This window comes from Molothrus aeneus, chromosome 1, assembly GCF_037042795.1.
Source record: "Molothrus aeneus isolate 106 chromosome 1, BPBGC_Maene_1.0, whole genome shotgun sequence".
Taxonomy (NCBI): domain Eukaryota; kingdom Metazoa; phylum Chordata; class Aves; order Passeriformes; family Icteridae; genus Molothrus; species Molothrus aeneus.
This window is the reverse complement of record NC_089646.1, coordinates 26,080,840-26,086,839: the sequence shown is the minus strand read 5'-3', so window position 1 is coordinate 26,086,839 and position 6,000 is coordinate 26,080,840.

The following is a 6,000-nucleotide window of genomic DNA, read 5'->3' as shown; positions in this document are numbered from 1 at the left end:
CCAAGTTTGCTCTATGTACAAATCTCTGAGTGCTTTAACAATTTTTAATACTGTGGAGACTTCGTACAGTGAAACTCCATTTTGAACTTATCTTCTTCTTTAAAGATACATTAAAATTCATAAGAGGTCAAGGTATACCAAGGTTAGTTAATTTTTTTTTATCTTAAGTGGAAGCTATTTTTTCCTACAGCTTTGTTATGCTTTTTCATATTTGATTCCTGGAAGGCTGGCTTTTTGTTTTGTTTATGTAAATGTTTGAGATTTGTTATGTTTGTCTCATGTCTGGCCAAAATAGCTAAATCATTTCAGGAACACAGAAACACCTTAGTACTGCTGGAGTTTTGTATATTTCAATGCAATGTTAACGCTGGGTTTAAAGACATGTCAATTATTAATTTAGTTATCTAAGTCTACTGCTGCTTTTCCCTTTACAGAAGAAGTATATATTCTGTCAATGCTATTTTTAACATTACTACTGGTTTGGGTTATGATTACTTAAACTTGCACAAGCTTGATGGAGCCTAGCAAACTGTTTCACATATAGTGATGTACTTCTCCATGCCATGAGGCATACCTGGTAGTATTGCTTTATCTGATTTTTGGTAAGAAGAAAGTATTCATTCCATAGGGAGCTTGAAGCTGGAATTCAAATCTCTCAGTCTATGTAAAATGTATGTCTCTTTATAAAGATTCCAAATTACACAGATTTAGCAGCATGATTGCTGAAGTCATAGGCATGAGTTGCAAGACTGTTTCCTCCAGGCTTTAGTATTCTACTGAAAATTCTTTTGTTTGCACAGATCATACTTTCTTTCTTTGTATATGTTGGGATTATCACTTAATTTTATACAATTTCATGTTAAAAACATAATGCAAATTACTGTATCCAAAAGCCATATATTTTTGGGGTGAAAAAGATTCAGAGGATCTAGTAGGTCCAGTTGGCCTACCAGGTCTTTCACCTTGGTCATTCATTAATTGAGGTATTCAACATAAAAAGCCTTTTAAGTAAGGAAGGTGACTCTTCTTTTGATGGCAGAATGGCCTTTGTCGACTGCACAGGCTTGGATAAGTGTTCAAAACTCTTGGCTTCACTTACTCCATTAATGTTACTGGTGGTTGCTGTACCTGTAGTTCAGTGGGATGCATAGAAATGTGAGCAAGGGGAATTGGAATAAATGCAGCAAGAATTTCACAGGTGCATTTGTTTTCTTTTGAAGATAACTACTGCATTTTATTAACTGAAAAACTGATTTGTGGAAGTGATTGTAGATAGAGTGGGGGATAAATGTGACAGAGGACAAGGCTTTTCATATATCAGAGCTCGTAGTCTTCTAGGAAAGCTCATGAAATAAAAGGTAACTCTTCAGTTTTGATCACTGTAGGCTGTTAGAGAGAGAGCGCTCAGAAAATAGAGGATTTACAAAGGTTGTTTAAAGAATTTGAAAATGAAATATGCTGGTTTTTAACAATGTTCCACATCGCTGAGCCTGACCAAAGCCCTTATTCAAACCAACAGTTTTTTGTAGCCACAAAGTGACTACACAATGGATGCTGCAATAGCAACACATTTGGCCATCTTTGCTTTAAGCTGTTAGTGAAGTAAAACATTTACACAGATAATTCTAAATTGGAATTTTGGATGTTTTTTGGTGTTGTGGTTTTTGTGGTTTTTGGTTTGGTTTGGGTTTTTTTTTCTATTGTGGGCACTGGGGGCTATGTGTTTATCTTTTCTTTAAGGAAAACAAAGACAGCCTGGTCCAAATGGAAACTGTGTAAGTTCAGAAATGGGACTGCCAGGAAGTAAAGTGAATCTGTTGTAAACAGTCACCATTTTGATACATGCTCTGTTTTCTTACAAATATAAGAAATAATTTACCTTATTACTAATGCAAAGCACTTCTCAGGCCAGTGCTATGTAAGTGACACAACAAGACTGTAATTTCACTTCTCTGACAACCTAGAACTGTACTTACTTCAGCAGCTGATACTGCTTTGCCAATACTTTCACTTTGAGCTTTCATTATCTTTGCAGTACTCAGGAGATCCATGTGATGTACTGGTGCTCTTAATCTGGGTATCTAAAAGAGAGGAATGTGTGAAATGGGTATTTTGAATCTCAGGATCAGGTAGGAACTAAGGAGTAAAACCAGTTTTTCAGGACATATCCTCCCTCCTCAAAGTGCTGTTTCTCAGTCTTTTAGTATCTTGGTCTTTAACTTCCACCTTCTATTACAAGGGCACAAATGTTTTGCCCAGACAGTAGCCTCCTTTACTAGCTGTGTATAAATGATTAAATGCTGAATGAGGCACCCAGTATGAAGTATTATCATTACTATCATTATGCATTATCATGTAGATACACCAGAGGGCAGGATTTAAATAGCATAAATGTCTTCATAGCTTAAATATTCAGCAACTATGTGATCCTTTTGACACACTGCAATCTGGTTTTTAGAAGGGAAGTAATCACAACTTTGCTTGCACAGTGTATAAATAACAACAGCACTGAGTCAATATATAGCTAGTATTAGGAACAATGATTTTAAAAAACTGTTTAAAATATTTATTTCAAGTTGCACCTACTAGTGATGTCTCCTAGCCAGAGAACAAAAAATCTACTATTCTTTATAGTAATTATTGTCATTCTAATTGAGTGAAGAGCACACCAGGGCAAAAAATATAAATTTAAGGCGGTGAGTTTTGATTGATAGCATCAAACCAACTGACCCATAGTGTAACTCCTCTGACATTTTACATTCATGTACTCTAGAATACTGACCTTCTTTCATAATTGTATAGATTGTATCAAATTGGCATTCCATTGTGGCTTTTCAAGCAACACAATCATAATTTACTTTGTCTATCTTCATACAGAAACTCTTTCCTATCTTTGTCAACTCTCTCTTTTTATTTCTCCTTTACCACCTTTTGAGTTTCAGTAATGAGAATAGCAGGAAGTATTCAAGGAGTGCAGGTATGTACCAGGAACAAAAGCTATACATTGTTTTTTTCCAGTGGAAGAGATGACTTAGCATATATACAGGTGCTGAAGGCTTTTTAACTTGAAATTCACTAGCAACACAAAATGAGTTGTACAGATAAAATTTTGTATTGCAGACTAGAATTTAGTATGGTCATGTAATGAGTGCATTTAGACAGATTCAGTAGCACTGGCAGCTCTATATGCTGAGCATCTGGTTCAGAGCATGTGGTTCAGGGCAGCCATTGGAACGCTGCTGTACTGACAAGCTTTGCAGGAAGTATTAATGTTAAAACAGTGCTGTAAATCTGGAGGCATTACTTCCATCAAATTTGAATCTAAGTAAATACAAAGCTATGAAAATATATACTACAAACACTAGTGAAAAAACTTTTAAAAATCTCTGAATTGTAAATCAACAATCCTGTTGTGGAACTGTCAAGATTCTTACTGTACCTCCAAAACACAGTAAGAAGCAAAGAAGAGTTTAGGCTGATCCCAGAGACAAGTTACAGACCAACATGTAACAGATTTGCAGATGTTCTAGACAGAGAAATGCAACCAAATTTGACCCCATTACTGTCCAAATATAGCATGTGCTTCTACCAGGGTACATGTATACTTGACTAGTCAAATTCTTATGTCTAAAAATCACAAGTGTAACATTTTCTGATCTCTGCCAGATGAAAGTCATGTTTGCAGGTCCTCCAAAAAAGTGAGAAATCTTTGAATGCATCTGGAAATCCATTCATTCAATTCTGTTTTAATACATACTGCAGATAAAACTTGCCAACTGCTGGAAAAAGCTTTTTGTTTTTCCATGGCTGTTGATGTGATAGGCTGTTTGCAGTCTTGATCTGAGCATGCATTAAGGGTAAGAATAAGTATGTAAACAGTGTGAGTGATCTGTGTGACTAATTTGTTGCTAATGAAATGTTTGATCATCACCAGTGTCTCTACTACAACAGATGCTGAGTGCTAACAACAATTATCATTTGTAGCACTAACAGATATTTAGTGTAGAATATTGTATTCCATTGAAAAGCTTTGTTTTCCCTGTGTAATGAAGGCTACATTTACTTAAGACAATTAGCCTCAATAAAGATGACACATGTTTGACAGGAGATGATGTAGAGATTTCTAGGAAGGAAGCCCTTTAGGATGAGGCTGCAGCTGCTGGGCCAGCAAATCCTTCCTCACTTGAACTGGGTGAAGAGGGTGAGCAGTGGTGGCAGGTAGGATTTTGTTCTGTTAGCAGCATGTTCCTTCAGTACAGTCCATGTTAACACAGCATGAACAGACTGACAAATCTGTGTAGGAATGATACTGTGTACAGTCATAGGGCAAAGGTACAGCTCTCACATGCAACCTGTCATGGCTTAACCCCAGCCAGCAGCTAAGCACTGCACAGCCTCTTGCTTACTCTCCACCCTCATCAGGATGGGAGGAATGCAACTGGAAGGGTGAAAATAAGAAAACACATGTGTTGAGAGAAGAACAGTTTATTAATTTTTTCCAACTAATTAACCTATTAATTTTTTTAACCAATAACAATAATGATATTGTAATGAAAAAAGAAAATAGGAAAGAGAAACAAAACCACAAAATTGGTGCAAATGAAAACAATTGCTCACCACCAGCTGGCACATGCCCAGCCAGTCACTGAGCCATGGCCCTCCCAAACAAGCTTCCTCCAGCTTTATATCCTGATTGTGATAGCATATGGTCTGGGATATCCCTTGGGTCAGCTGGGGGCAGCTGTCCTGGCTGTGCCCACTGCCAACTGCTTGTGTATCTACAGCCCACTCCCTTCTGGGGTGAGATGAGGAGAAAAGGCCTTGACCCTGCATAAGCACTACTCAGCAACAGCTGAAATATCCCTGAATTTTCAGCACTGTTTCCAGCATGAATCCAAAACAGCCCCATACCAGCTACTGTGGAGAAAATCAACTCTGCCCCAGCCAAAATCAGCAACAGAAACAGATAAGTGTTATCTCCATCTTTTCTAAGAGCTGAGATCTCTGAATTCCTTTATATTTGTCTCACCCTTTAATTTGGTTAAAGTTACATATGGTATCATACTCATGGCTCACAGCACACACAAATAGACAGTGGTGCTGGCAAAGGTGTATTTCTAGCTGAAGGGATTTCTGTAAAGGGATATAGCTTTGGAGAAGCAGAAAGGGAGTGCTTAAGGAAGTGTTTAGTCTATCAATAGAGAGCATGCACCCAGCGAACATGAAGGATGTTTCTACTTCATTCTACCTTAATGAAGACAGATGCTTTCTTTATGTTCATTGGTCAGTTGTGCCTTATTCTTTTCCTCCCTATTCTTTCCCTTTCACCCACATTTTTTAAAATCAGCAGGAAATGTCCTCTGCTTATGTAAAAGCTTAATGTACTTGGCTTACTTACAAGCCTTAATCAATATATCCCAGCCAACCCTGAACTAGTGTGGTATTTACTGCTGCAGCTGGATTCTGCTAAGTGTATAGGGCCTGGTGGGATTCATTCCATGGTACTCAAGGGAATGATGTCCTTGTGAGACCTCACTCAATGATTTTTCAATGTTCTTGGGAATCTGGAGAGGTTTCAGTTGTCTGGAAGCTGTGAAATGTTGGCCAAATTTTCAAGAAAATCTAGACAATGACTCTGGTAACTATAGGTCTGTCAGTCTCACATCAGTGCCTGGTAAAATTATGGATAAGATTATTCTAGAAAGTAGTGAAATACTCCTGAAGGACAATACGGTCATCACTGGTCACAGCCAGCATGGCTTCATGAGGGAAATATCCTGCTTGTCTAAGTTAATTTCCTTTTATGACAGAGTAACCCACCTAGCTGATCACAGGAAGCCAGTTGATACCATATTTTTGGATTTCAGTAAAATTTTTTTATATTGTCTCTCGCAGGATGCTTTTGGACAAAATATCAATCACATAACTGGATAACCAACCACTTAATGTGATGGGTGAGCAACTGACTCAGAGGTCAGGCACAGGGTTATAGTGAATGGG